The sequence below is a fragment of the Narcine bancroftii genome, chromosome 11 (genome assembly GCF_036971445.1).
Source record: "Narcine bancroftii isolate sNarBan1 chromosome 11, sNarBan1.hap1, whole genome shotgun sequence".
Classification (NCBI taxonomy): domain Eukaryota; kingdom Metazoa; phylum Chordata; class Chondrichthyes; order Torpediniformes; family Narcinidae; genus Narcine; species Narcine bancroftii.
Window position 1 is genome coordinate 66,870,521 of NC_091479.1, and position 15,063 is coordinate 66,885,583.

The following is a 15,063-nucleotide window of genomic DNA, read 5'->3' on the forward strand; positions in this document are numbered from 1 at the left end:
CCTCCTGGGGATAAGAAGACACCCATGAAGGATCTCAACTCCTCATCTGCTGATTGATTTATGGAATCCAACAGCACACGGACAGGAGGTACCACTGACTGAAGTCTTAGGCAGACTGCGGGAGTGGCTTGGAAAATTGGCCCCAGTTCCCAAGTCAAGGCATGGAACCACACCACCCTTCATCCCAAAGGAACTCCAGAACTGTGAGTTTGTGTTTATGCGTAGAGGTGCACACAGGCCACCCTTACAGAGGCCGTATGAGGTCCCCTTCAGAGTACTACAAAATAATCGTACAACTTGTGTACTGGACATTGGTTGGGGGGGTGGGGGCATCCAGAGACATTTACGATTGACCGACCATAGCCTGCTCAACTTGACCTTGATCAGCCCTTGCCACAACCCCCGATGTAAAGGCACAGATAACCACCCAAGAGCGATGGACTTTATGGCACCAGAGGTTTAGCCAGTTGTAGTCCTTTGCCGGTTCTGGGGGGAGGGGCTAGGGGACCATGTAGTGGCTCACTGGAGGCTTAATTGAACCGCCTTGGGAGGCTCTAACGTCACAATGCGATGTCATCATTTGGAACGCGGGAGGTTTGCAAAAGCTGCAGGTGACTGAGTAAAATCTTCAAGTAAACTACGACTGATCGTTTTCCTGTTCATCCTTCCGCACTGCGAAATAGTTGCTACATATCCACTTTTATCTCAATTGCATAAATTTTCTCTCACCAATTTCTGAAGGCAAAGCATTCCACATTCCAAATTATTCCAAAAGAAAATTCTTCTATCATTCCCATCTATTTGGAATTTTAAATTGATGGCCTTTTGTAAATGAATCCATTTGATTCAGAGAAAGTAATTTCTCACTGTACAGAGAAAATAGATTATTACTACATATATATATATAAAATCACTAACATAATTTCTAAAAAGCATCATTCTTTCTATTCTTAACTGCAATGGAACTAGTTCAGTATCTCAAAAATCTCCTTATAATCTTTTTCTTATGTAACCAGCTTTGATCATTCGGCCCCGCAATTCTGTTATACACCATTCACTAAAGAAGCTCCACTCCCAAAATGCTCCGAATATTCTTACATCTATCAATGCTGTCAGAATTTTGAAATAGATATGAAATACCTTGATGCAGAATGTAACTATTAAATATTATAATAATAATACAAAAACAAAAATGGAACCTATTTTCTCCTTTGCTTTATATCTACAGCTTCATTGAAAGCAACAGGTCATGGAACTGGTAGAGCTTGAGAGGGAGAATTAAACAGTGTAATTGTTGGAGAATCTTCACAACAGATCTCTTGTTACATGTTCTAGATCTCCCCATTCGGAACTGTCAGTACTTTCTGTCATATCTCAACTGGACATATCAGGATTACAATGCTGTAAAAATAAATTAAGTTTTGGAAGGAGGAAAAAATGAACTAGAGGATGTAATGAAGGATAGATAAACGATGAGTCCCAAGAAATGACAGCAGTTTTATTTATTTAGTATGGGTTAGTTTAATTTATTTACAGTCATTCTTCCAAAGTCTAATTTCATTTGCTGAGGCCCAGTTGTAAATCTCATTAACTACATTTTTCCAAGAAACAAATTTTATTTCCACAATGATACTCATTTGATTAATCATTTCATAACTTCACTATTTATAATTTGATTACATTTTGTTAGTTTCCAAATTCAAATTTATTTGTAAGAATGCATTCATGATATTATGTACAATGCTGAGATTCTTTCTCCTGCAGGCCAAGCAGAATTTCTACTTATCAGTCGTGCAAACTCTACTCAAAAGATACCTACACAAAAGAGAGAAATAAAAACAAAGAAAGAAATATAAACAAACTGTAAATACTGTGATGCAGGCAAGCTCAAAACTTGAAACATGCTTTATTCCAGCAGAAGTCTGAACACCAGTTCATGCCTTGGTGGCTCCCCGTGTGACTGGCTCAGGAGGGGGCCAGCTCAGGTCTATATTCAGGTCGGTTGATTGACAGCCGGCCAGGTGGAGTCATCCCCTTAGGTCGTCTTCCTGTAGGTACAGAGATCGCCCCCTGCAGAAAGCTGGTGGTCGTATCACCACAAATGCAGAAAAAAAAATTCAGTTTTAGTGGGACTAACTGCAGAGGTCAAGAAACACAACTTACCAGAGTCAACTACCAACTGTTTTTTTATTTTAAACAAAGGCGCGCTTCATAAAGGGCAGTGATGTCAGCACACCTTACAAAGAGGAGTGTAGTTAGCATGCTGCGGAGTCATGTCTCTCTGGCAACATACCAGCAAGGAAGCAACACGCTCCATCAACCGACGCGGGTCTGCAAACGCAAGCTTCTCCTGGGCAAAGGGGAGCCCATACCATTCTGTGCTGGCCGCTCGGTGCGACGATTCTGCCTGTCCAGTTGTGTGGCCACTCAGTCCACCATATCACCACCACCATCATCCCCCCCCCCCCCCCCCAAGAATTGTTGCATGGTTGCAATGTCAGAACTTTAGGTATTTTAGGATGGTGTCTCTGGCACTTGGGAGGTGGGACATGCATAGGTTCAGCAATGTCCATGTGTGCAGGCTTCAGTATGTCTCATGTAAAAAGATCTGGTCGACCACCAATGTCCAATAGCACCATAGAGCCATTGTGCTGCAGCACTTTATAAGGCCCCTCTTAAGGTTGCTGCAGGAATGTAGCATGGGATGGATAGTAAGAAGTAGAGTCAAGAGCAGCAGGAATGTGTGTAGGCAGTGATCCATGATGAGTTGCTGGAACCGGAGCCAGGAAACCCATCTCGTTTTTTAGTTCTTGTAATTCCTCTGTAACCAAGGATCTACATTTGGCTGGAGAAGGAGTGATGTCTGCCAGTACTAGGAGTGGAGTGCCATAAACTAATTCTGCTGAAGAGGTCTCCAGGCCATCCTTAGGTGCCATTCTAATACCCAACAGCACCCACGGTAACTCATTTGCCCACTGAGGCCCAATAAGACTTGCCCGCAAGGCTTGTTTCAGATGCTGGTGGAAACGTTCCACTAGTCCATTAGCCTGCGGGTGGTATGCCGTAATATGGTGTAATTGCATACTGCAAAGTCTCACCAGGTTTGCCCACAAGGTTGAAGTAAATTGAATTCCCATGTCAGAGGTTAGATGGACTGGTACTCCAAATCGAGCAACCCAGGTCGAGAGAAAAATCCAAGGACACGTTTCAGCCATGATGTCCATCAATGGTGTAGCTTCCGGCCAGAGGGTAAAACGGTCAACCATTGTTAGTATATACTGTTGGCCCCTGGACACGGGCAGCAGGCCCACAATGTCTATGTGTACATGCTGAAACCTTTGAGTCGTAGGTGGAAATTGTTGAAGTAGTGCTCGGGTGTACCGTTGGATCTTAGCTACCTGGCAGGAGAAGCATGTTCATGCTCAGTGACCTGCTTCCTGAAGCCATGCCAGATATATTTTGAGGACATAAGCTTGCTTTTATTTTAAATTTTTTTATTTTTCACACCATAAATCACATTAGCCATGCTACACACTTTTTCTTTTTCACACATATACAGTGACTTTTTCTCCCCCCACCCGCCTCCTCCCAAGCCACCCCCCACCCACCCCCCCATCCATTTTAGGTATACAATCTAGGTTACATTAAACCAGTCAGACAATGTTGTCATTCAACAAAAGTACACCAGAAATTCTACTGAGTCCATTCTTTTCTTTCCTTCTCCTTCCATCAACTTAGGTAATGATTGTCCCCGGTACGTTTTCGCTATTGTATTTAATGTAAGGCTCCCATATTTGTTTGAATATTTCAATATTATTTCTTAAACTATATGTAATTTTTTCTAATGGAATACATTTATTCATTTCTATATACCATTGTTGTATTTTCAGATTATCTTCCAATTTCCAGGTTGACATAATACATTTTTTTGCTACGGCTAGGGCTATCTTAACAAATCTTTTTTGTGCATCCTCCAAATCAATTCCAAATTCTTTGTTTTTTATGTTACTTAGAAGAAAGATCTCTGGATTCTTTGGTATATTGTTTTCTGTTATTTTATTTAATATCTGATTGAGATCTTCCCAAAATTTTTCTACTTTCTCACATGTCCAGATTGCATAAATTGTTGTTCCCATTTCTTTTTTACATCGAAAACATCTATCAGATACTGTTGGGTCCCATTTATTTAACTTTTGAGGTGTAATGTAAAGTCTGTGTAGCCAGTCATACGTAGCCTCGTATTTATTGTATTTCTCATCGTTCCAGAACATAATTTCTCCCATGTTTCCTTTTTTATATTTATATTTAAATCTTGTTCCCATTTTTGTTTAGTTTTACCATTTGTTTCCTCATTCTCTTTTTCTTGCAGTTTAATATACATATTTGTTATAAATCTTTTGATTAACATTGTATCTGTAATCACATATTCAAGGTTACTTCCCTCTGGCAAACTCAAATTGCTTCCTAATTTATCTTTCAAGTAGGATCTCAGTTGGTAATATGTCAGCGCTGTATCTCCAGTTATATTGTACTTATCTCTCATTTGTTCAAAGGATAAGAATCTACTTCCTGAAAAACAATTCTCTATTCTTTTAATCCCTTTTTTTCCCCATTCTCTAAAGGAAAGGTTATCTATTGTAAAAGGGAGTAACTTATTTTGCGTCAATATTAGTTTTGGTAATTGATAATTTGTTTTATTTCTTTCTACATGAATCTTCTTCCAAATATTGAGGAGATGATGTAATACTGGAGAAGTTCTATGTTGTACCAATTTTTCATCCCATTTATATAATATGTGTTCAGGTATCTTTTCCCCTATTTTATCTAATTCTAATCTCGTCCAGTCTGGTTTTTCCCTTGTTTGATAAAAATCTGATAGGTATCTTAATTGTGCGGCTCTATAATAATTTTTAAAGTTTGGCAATTGTAAGCCTCCTTGTTTATACCATTCTGTTAATTTATCCAGTGCTATCCTCGGTTTCCCCCCTCTCCATAAAAATTTCCTTATTATTTTCTTTAGCTCTTTGAAGAATTTTTCTGTCAGTTGTATTGGCAATGCCTGAAATAAGTATAATATCCTTGGAAAAATGTTCATTTTAATACAGTTTATCCTTCCTATTAGTGTTAGTGGTAGATCTTTCCAATGCTCTAAATCGTCCTGTAATTTTTTCATTAGTGGATAATAATTGAGTTTGTATAATTGGCCGAGATTTTTGTTTATTTGTACACCTAGGTATCTTATTGCCTGCATTTGCCATCTAAATGGAGATTCCTTCTTAAATTTTGAGAAATCCGCATTATTCATAGGCATTGCTTCACTTTTATTTACGTTTATCTGGTTCTGTTAAGTACACTATAACATCATCTGCAAATAGACTGATTTTATATTCCTTGTCTTTTATTTTTATTCCTTTTATATTATTATCTATTCTTATCAATTCTGCTAGTGGTTCTATAGCTAACGCAAACAATAAAGGTGATAGTGGGCATCCCTGCCGCGTTAACCTGCTTAAGTTAAATTGTTTTGATACATGTCCATTTACTGTCACTTTCGCTAACGGTCCCTTATATAATGCTTTAATCCAATTAATATACTTCTCCGGTAAACTGAATTTTTGCAATACTTTGAACAAATAATTCCATTCTACTCTGTCGAAGGCCTTCTCTGCGTCTAAAGCAACTGCTACTGCAGGTGCTTTATTTCCTTCTACTGCATGAATTAAGTTAATAAATTTACAAATATTGTCTGTTGTGCGTCTTTTTTTGATAAATCCAGTTTGGTCTAAATTTACCATTTTCGGTACCTGCTCTGCTAATCTGTTTGCTAATAGTTTAGCTATTATCTTATAATCTGTGTTTAGTAAAGATATTGGTCTATATGACGCTGGTGAGAGTGGATCTTTCCCTTGTTTTAGTATTATTGTAATTATTGCTGTTTTACATGAATCTGGTAAGCTTTGTGTTTCATCAATCTGGTTGATTACATCCAGGAGGGGCGGAATTAATCAGTCTTTAAATGTTTTGTAGAATTCTATTGGGAGTCCATCCTCTCCTGGTGTCTTATTATTTGGTAATTTTTTTATTATCTCTTGTATTTCTACTGTTCCAAATGGTTCTGTTAATTTATTTTGTTCCTCTATTTGTAGTTTTGGTAGTTCAATTTTAGTCAAAAATTCATCTATTTTCCTTTCTTTCCCTTCGTTTTCAGTTCGGTATAATTGTTCATAGAATTCTCTAAAGTTTTCCTTAATTTCTTTTGGATTATATGTAATTTGTTTGTCTTTTTTCCTTGATGCCAATACCATTTTCTTAGCTTGTTCTGTCTTAAGCTGCCATGCTAGGATTTTGTGCGTTTTTTCACCCAGTTCATAATATTTCTGTTTTGTCTTCATTATATTCTTCTCTACCTTATATGTTTGTAATGTTTCATATTTTATTTTTTTATCCGCCAATTCTCTTCTTTTAGTTGTATCTTCCTTCATTGCTAATTTTTTTTCTATATTTACTATTTCCCTTTCCAACTGCTCTGTTTCCTTCTTCATCTTGGTTACATAACTTATTATTTGCCCTCTAATGAATGCTTTCATTGCATCCCATAGTATAAACTTATCTTCCACTGATTCTGTATTTATTTCAAAATACATTTTTAATTGTTTTTCAATAAATTCTCTAAAATCCTGCCTTTTAAGTAGCATGGGGTTTAATCTCCATCTATACATTCTTGGAGGGATGTCCTCTAGCTTTACTGTCAATATTATGGGTGAATGGTCCGATAGCATTCTCGCTTTATATTCTGTTTTTCTTACTCTATCTTGCATACTAGCTGATAACAAAAATAGGTCTATTCTTGAGTATGTTTTATGTCTAGCCGAGTAATATGAATATTCCTTTTCTTTTGGGTTTTGTTTCCTCCATATATCCAAAAGTTGCATTTCTTGCATTGATTTAATTATAAATTTGGTTACTTTGTTCTTTCTGTTAATTTTTTTCCCAGTTTTATCCATATTTGAATCCAAATTCAGGTTGAAATCCCCTCCTATTAGTATGTTCCCTTGCGTATTAGCTACCTTCAAAAATATATCTTGCATAAACTTTTGATCTTCTTCGTTAGGTGAATATACATTAAGTAGATTCCAAAACTCCGAATATATCTGGCATTTTATCATTACATATCTCCCTGCTGGATCTATTATTTCCTCTTCTATTTTAAATGGCACATTTTTACTAATTAATATAGCCACTCCTCTTGCTTTTGAATTATATGATGCCTCTGTTACATGTCCTACCCAATCTCTCTTTAATTTCTTGTGCTCCAATTCAGTTAAGTGTGTTTCTTGTACAAATGCTATATCAATTTTTTCTTTTTTCAGTAAATTTAGCAGTTTCTTCCTTTTAATTTGGTAATGTATTCCATTAATATTTAAAGTCATATAGTTCAACGTAGCCATTTTATACTTTGTTTATCTTCCCTTTCCATTTTTTCATCATTACCTTTCCTCCTTTTCCATTTCTGTTTTCTTATTTTAAACCCTTTATAAGACAACATTCCTAAAACATCAAACATTTTCCTTATTCTCCTATTTATAACTTCTTTAGCCCCAATCTCCCCTTCCCCTCCTGAGTTGTCCTTTATCCCTCGTCGGACAACCACATCTCGCCTCTCCATTTGGGTTTGCGAATTCACTCGCAAGCGTCAACTGATTTTGCAGTGACCGCTATTCCCCCCCACCCAGCCCCCCCAGAAAAGATTTCACTTTTCATATGTAACAAAGGTCATTCTTTTAATTCCCTCCTTATTCTCTCTATTCCATTACCTTCCCTTATTAATTCTTGTCTATACTATCTATATTTTCCTCTAAGTACCAATACATTCACGAATGCACATTATACCTATACACTCTTATACCTCTTTACCCACATACATATCAATCGTGATCATTTTTACTCTCATTACACGTCTTCATCTCTCCGTCTATTTTGTAGTTGTTCTGCAAATTTTCGTGCTTCTTCTGGATCCGAGAATAGTCTGTTTTGTTTTCCTGGAATACATATTTTCAATACCGCTGGATGCTTTAGTATAAATTTATACCCTTTCTTCCATAAAATCGCCTTTGCTGTATTGAACTCCTTTCTCTTCTTTAGGAGTTCAAAACTTATATCTGGATAAATGAAGATTTTTTGCCCTTTATACTCCAGTGGCTTGTTGCCCTCTCTTACTTTTTCCATTGTCTTCTCCAGTATCTTTTCTCTTGTAGTATATCTTAGGAATTTTACTAAAATAGATCTTGGTTTTTGTTGTGGTTGTGGTTTAAAGGCCAATGCTCTATGTGCCCTTTCTATTTCCATTTCTTGCTGTAGTTCTGGACATCCTAGGATCCTAGGGATCCAATCTTTTATAAACTCCCTCATATTCTTGCCTTCTTCATCTTCCTTAAGGCCCACTATCTTTATGTTATTTCTTCTGTTATAATTTTCCATTATATCTATTTTTTGAGCTAACAGTTCTTGTGTCTCTATAGCTTTTTTATTAGATTCCTCTAATTTCTTTTTGAAGTCCTCTACCTCCATTTCTGCTGCTACTGCCCGCTCTTCCATCTTGTCCATTTTCTTTCCCATTTCTGTTAAGGTCATATCTATTTTGTTCATTTTCTCTTCTGTGTTGTTTATTCTTCTTCTTAAATCATTAAATTCCTGTGTCTGCCATTCTTTAAATGACTCCATGTATCCTTTAACAAGAGAAAGTATATCCTTTATCTTGCCTTTCCCTTCTTCTTCTATTTCACTGTACTCTTCCTCTTCTTCTTCCTCTGGGTTGGCCATCTGTTGTTTCTTTGTTGCCCTTTTCTTCTCTTCTTTCTTGTTTCCATTGTCTTCTGTGTTCTCTTCTTGCTGCAGGTGTTCTGCAGCTGTCGTTGCCGGCTGTGGAGATCGACTCCCCAACTGGTCCCCCCTCCCGTCGGTGTGTTTTTTTTCATGCGCGGTTGCGCACTTTTACTCGCCTCAGTGAGCCATTTTTGTAGTCCAATTTCTACCGACCTGAGGAAGCGGGTTTCTCTCTCCACAGCGGGCCTCTTCGAACAGGTAAGGCCTTCTCCTTCTTACTCCGTTGTCTTCTCTTCCTCTCTTCTTACCGTTGATTTTGATTTTTCTTTTTTTGTCGCCATCTTCTTTCCACCTTTATACTCACTTTTCTTTAACTTTTATTTCTGTGCCTTTGTGCTTTCCTTTGTTTTTTCCGACTTTTCTGGAGAGGGCTGGAGTTCACCGTCCGGCCACTACTCCATCACGTGACTTCTCCCGAGGACATAAGCTTGACGGTTGTGAGGACAGATAGATGGGATAGGCCGTGAAAGTGGTCGAAAAGATTCCTCTGCCAAGATAGTGAGATGGTCGGTCAAGGGTGGCCGGTTGAAGTATCACAAAATATGTTCACCTGGTTGGGGCCCAATGGAATGTCGGCTAAAAGTTGGTCTGTAATAGCTGTCAGGAAAGCTTGTACCTCCTGGTCCTTATTGGGCTATTGCAAGAGCCTGGAGATCCAGCCCTCCTGTAATTGCATTGACCTGTCTTGAACAGGCATCAGCTACAACATTGTCTTTACCGGACAAATGCTACACATTAGAGGTAAATTCAGAAATATAGGCTGGATCCCTCTGTTGACGTGCCGACTAGGGATCCATAACCTTGGTAAGGGCAAACATTAGAGGCTTATGGTCAGTAAACACAGTAAAATGCCTGCCCTCGAGAAAATATCTGAAATGTTTGATGGCCAGATAAAGTGCTAACAACTCCTGGTCGAAAACATTGTACTTTAATTTGGGCGGGCATAGGTGGTGGTTGAAAAACACCAGGGGTTGCCAGTGACCACTGATTTTCTGTTCTAGGACCGCCCCCACAGTGATTGTCCGATGAGTCTGACATGAGTGCAAGCGGGGCATGCATATGGGGGTGGGCCAACATGGTTACCTTTGAAAGTGTCTCTTTTGCTTGTCAAATGCTCCTGTGGCCTTTGTAGTCCAGACCAGTTTTTTAGGTTTGCCGGTGAGGGCGTGGAACAAGGGCTTCATGATCCTGGCAGCTGCTGGGGTGAACCTGTTATAAAAGTTGATCATTCCCAGGAATTCTTGTAGTCCTTTAACTGTAGTGGGCTTTGGGAAGTCCCGAATGGCTGATATTTTGTCTGGAAGCGGGGTTGCACCTGCGTTCAAAACCCTGTGTCCCAAAAAGTCAATTGTGTGTTTGCCAAATGCACACTTCCCAAGGTTGATAGAAAGGCCAAATTCCCGAAGCCTCTGGAACAATTGTTGCAGGTGTGGTTTGTGCTCTTGTGTTGACTCGCTGGCCACTAAGATGTCCACTGAGGTAGATAAAAAGGAAAGGCAAATCTCTCGTGATGGCGTCCAGTAAATGTTGGAACATCTGAGCTGCACTCTTAAGGCCAAAAGTCATCCTCAGAAACTCAAATTGACCAAATGGAGTAATAATGGCCATTTTAGGGATGTTCTCCAGGTGGACATGGATTGGGTGATTACCTTTTACTAAGTCTACCTTCGAGCAGATACGTTTGCCATGGAGGTTGGTGGCGAAATCTTGAATGTGTGGTATTGGATACCTATCCAGCAAAGTTGCGCCATTGAGGCATCTATAATCTCCACAAGGTCTTAGGCCGCCGGATGCTTTGGGCACCATATGGAGTGGCAATGCCTAAGGACAATTGGACTTTCAGATGATGCCTAATTCCTCCATAGTTTTGAACTCTTTTTTGGCCAGTAGTAGTTGGTTAGGGGGAAGTCTGCATGCCTTTGAATGTAGGGGAGGCCCAGTGGTGGTTATATAGTGCTGAACTTCATGATATGGAAAGACTAAATCGAAATCTGGTGTAAGTAGTTCAGGAAATTCTGCTAATAAGTTTCCAAAATCATCGGTGGTGAGTGTTTCCAAACGTAGCAGTGTTGCCAGCCAATGACCTGAATAAAATGGGCATGTGTGGAATGTGGTGACGTGGCCAAACTGTGCCCTTTCATGTCTACCAACAAGTCATGTGCCTTCAGGAAGTCTGCTCCCAAAATGAGCTGTCCTACATCCAATAGTGTGAAAGTCCAGTGGTAAGGTGTGTCGCCTAATACCAGTTGTATTGACTTGGTACCATAACTGATAATTGCAGTGCCATTGGCAGCACACAAGTCAGCTTGAGGCACTCAAGATTCCCACTCATAAGAGGATGGCGGGAAGATACTGAGCTGAGCTCCGGTGTCGATTAGCAGTTTGCATCCCGTGCGCTGATCAGTGGCATATAACATGCCAGTCTGGTCACCAACTGCCAAGGCCATCAGTGGCTGTTGGCATTGTCGTTTCCTTGGGAGACAACCACATAACTGCATGGTGGTATACAGCGGCCCGCGTTCCTGCCCCACTTTCTGTGGTAAAAACGCCATTCACTGTTCTCCAATGGCTTTTTCTTCCTTGGTAGCTTGTGGAGGGCTGGAGAACTGGCGGCTGCATTGACTTGACTGTCCAAGGTGACCTGTTGAAATTTTTCTACAGGAGGCTGCGGTACCCTGTGACATCTGTCTGCCTCCCTCGCCACTTCACTTGCTTTGGAGAAGTCAGAAAAGAGCAGCAGGGCAATGTTACGAGGGAGCCGTTCCAAGAAGGCTGCCTTGAACATTAAGCAGTTGAAATGGCTGTCTGCTAAAGCAAGCATTTCATTCATCAGTTCTTATGGCCTTCTGTCCCCCAAATCGTCGAGGTGGAGTAAGTGCGTGCCTCTTTCCAGGTCAGACGTGAGGAGGTGTGCCTTAAAAGCACATGATTGACCCTCCTCGGGCGGGTTATTGATAAAATCATCTACCTTGGCAGCAGAATCTTCATCTAATGAGGCAATTACATGCCAGAATTTGGTGGCTTCATTTGTTATGTTCCTAATGTAGAATTGAGCCTTAACCTGCTGGAACCATGGACGTAGTCTGTGAGGCCAGAAGGTGGGCAGTTTCACAGCCACTGTGTGCAACGCAGGAGTGGCATCCATTCTGCAGCCTTTCTCACTATGTCTCACTGTTGAGGCCCAAAAGATGTTAAGTATCTGTCGGGATCACCAATTTAGTGGCACTAACTGCAGAGTTCAAGAAACACAACTTACCAGAGAAGAGTCAACTACCAAATGGTTTTTATTTTAAACAATCGCGCATCTCATAGAGGGGAGTGTGTCAGCACATCTCATAAAGGGGAGTGTGTCAGCACATCTCATAAAGGGGAGTGATGTCAGCGCACCACATAAAGGGGAGTGATGTCAGCACATCTCATAAAGGGGAGTGTGTCAGCACACCTCATAAAGGGGAGTGATGTCAGCATACCACATAAAGGGGAGTGTGTCAGCACACCTCATAAAGGGGAGTGATGTCAGCGCACCTCATAAAGGGGAGTGATGTCAGCGCACCTCATAAAGGGGAGTGATGTCAGTGCACCACATAAAGGGGAGTGTGTCAGCGCACCTCATAAAGGGGAGTGATGTCAGCGCATCTCATAAAGGGGAGTGATGTCAGCGCACCTCATAAAGGGGAGTGATGTCAGCGCACCACATAAAGGGGAGTGATGTCAGCATGCCACATAAAGGGGAGTGATGTCAGCATGCCACATAAAGGGGAGTGATGTCAGCATACCACATAAAGGGGAGTGATGTCAGCATACCACATAAAGGGGAGTGATGTCAGCACATCTCATAAAGGGGAGTGATGTCAGCGCACCACATAAAGGGGAGTGATGTCAGCATACCACATAAAGGGGAGTGATGTCAGCATACCACATAAAGGGGAGTGATGTCAGCGCACTTCACAAAGGAGAGTGAAGTTAACGTATTGCAGAGTCATTGTCTCTCTGGCAACATGTCAGCAGGGAAGCAACACGCTCTGTCGACCCATGCAGGTCTGCAAACGCAGGCTTCTCCTGGGCAAAGAAGGAGAGCCCACACCATTCTGTCCTGGTCACTCAGTGTGGCCACTCGGCCCACCACACAGTAATAAAAAATGTGCAAAATAAGAGTCCTTAATGAGTCTCTGATTGAGTTTGCTGATGAGGAGTGGCAACTGTTCCTGAACCTGCTGGTGCATCTTATGGCATCTATACCTCTTCCCTGAAGAACAGAGCATGTCCTGGGTGGGGTGAATACTTGATGATTGCAGGAGCCCTCTGACACAGCGTTCTGTGAGGATTTTCTCATTGGCGGAGAGAGTTTTGCCTGTGATGTGCTGGTCTGTATCCATTACCTTTTGGAGGGCTTTCCATTCAGAGGTATTGGTGCCCCCATACCAGACAATGATTCAGCCAGTCAGCCAGGGTTGGCACCAGAACGCATGTTAGAGGCAGGCATTAGCAAGTTAGAGGGGGCAAGGGACCTAGCTGTCGACAGGGGGTGCGGGGTTGGAGTCTTGCAAGGGCTCTTTTTATTGCATCAGTGGTCACACGCTAGTGACATGACCAGGGAGGGGGTGGCGGCAGGTCTTACAGCCAGGGTTGGCCATGACCGTATGGGGGAAGCACAGCACCTCGTTTGGGGGCAGTAATGCGCATGGAAGGCCTCCCCCAAGCGCCGACCCTGCAGTCAGCACAATTTCCACTGCACATCTGTAGAAGTTTGCCATGGTTTCATCGAACCAGAGAACATTACAACACAGAAAACAGTCCCTTCGGCCTTTCTAATCTGTACCAAACTATTCTGCCTATTCCCACAGATCTGTACCCAGTCCATAGCTCTCAATACCCTTCCCTTCCATGTACTTATTCAAATTTTTCTTAAATGTGAAAATTGAGCCCGCATTCACCACTTCAGATGGCAGCTTGTTCCACACTCCGTGTGAAGTAATCCCCCTAATGTTCCCCCTAAACCTTTCCCCTTTTACGCTTAACACATGTCATCTAATCTCGGTGGATAAAGCATACTTACATTTACTTTATCAACACCCTTCATAATTTTATATACCTCTATCAAATCTCCCCTCATTCTTTTACACTCCGGGGAATAAAATCCTAACCTGTTTAACCTAATCCTATAACTCAGTTCCTGAAGTCCCAGCAACATCCTAGTAAATCTTCTCTGTACTCTTTCAATCTTATTGATATCTTTCCTGATGCAATGTGACCAAAACTGCACACAATATTCCAAATATGGTCCCTCCAATGTCTTATACAACTTTGCCTTAACATCCCAACTCCTGTACTCAATACTTTGATTTATAAAGGCCAATGTGCCAAAACCTTTCATTACTACCTGTGATGCCACTTTCAGGGAATTATGTATCTGTATTCACAGATCCCCCATTCTACCACTCTCCTCACTGTTCTACCATTTACCATGCATGTCCTACCTTCCAAAGTGCAACACCTCACACTTATCTACATTAAATTCCACCTGCTATTTTTCAATCCATTTTTACAGCTGGTCCAGATTCCTTTGCAAGCTTTAAAAGCTTTTCTTGCTGTCCACAATCCCTCCAATCTTTGTGTCATCTGCAAACTTGCTGATCCAATTTATCATATTATCATCCAAATCTTTGATAGAGATGTCAAACAACAATAGTCCAAGCACTGATCCCTGAGGCATACCACTAGTCACAAGCATCCAGTCTGAGAAGAAATGACCCATTACCACTTTCTGGCTTCTCCCATGCAGCCAATGTTGAATCAATTTACTACTTTACAATGAATAACGAGCATTTGAACCTTCCTGACTAACTTCCCAGGTGGAACCTTGTCAAAGGCCTTATTAAAGTCCATATAGACAATATCCAAAGCCTTTCCTTCATCAACTCTTGTGGAAACCTCCTCAAAAACCTCATAAGATTGGTTAAATATGACCTACCATGCACAAAACCATGTTGACTAATTATAATCAATACCTGGCTACCCAAATACTTGTATATCCAATCACTTCAGACACCTTCCAATAATTTACCTAGTTCCTGACATCAGGCACAATGGGCTATAATTTCATAGGTTACATTTGGAGTCTTTTTTAAACAACAGAACAACATGAGGTACCCTCCAATCCTCCAGCATCTTACCTGCAAT

General features: G+C 40.8%; 1 long non-coding RNA gene across 1 annotated transcript; it reads right to left on the reverse strand.

Moving 5' to 3' along the window:
* Positions 1 to 1,890: 1,890 nt before the first annotated feature.
* LOC138745524 (uncharacterized) lies at positions 1,891 to 12,219 on the reverse strand. Its single transcript, XR_011346321.1, has 2 exons — positions 12,140 to 12,219; positions 1,891 to 2,080 (listed from the first exon to the last, which is right to left on the reverse strand). It is a non-coding gene; the product is annotated as an uncharacterized lncRNA (long non-coding RNA).
* Positions 12,220 to 15,063: the final 2,844 nt, after the last annotated feature.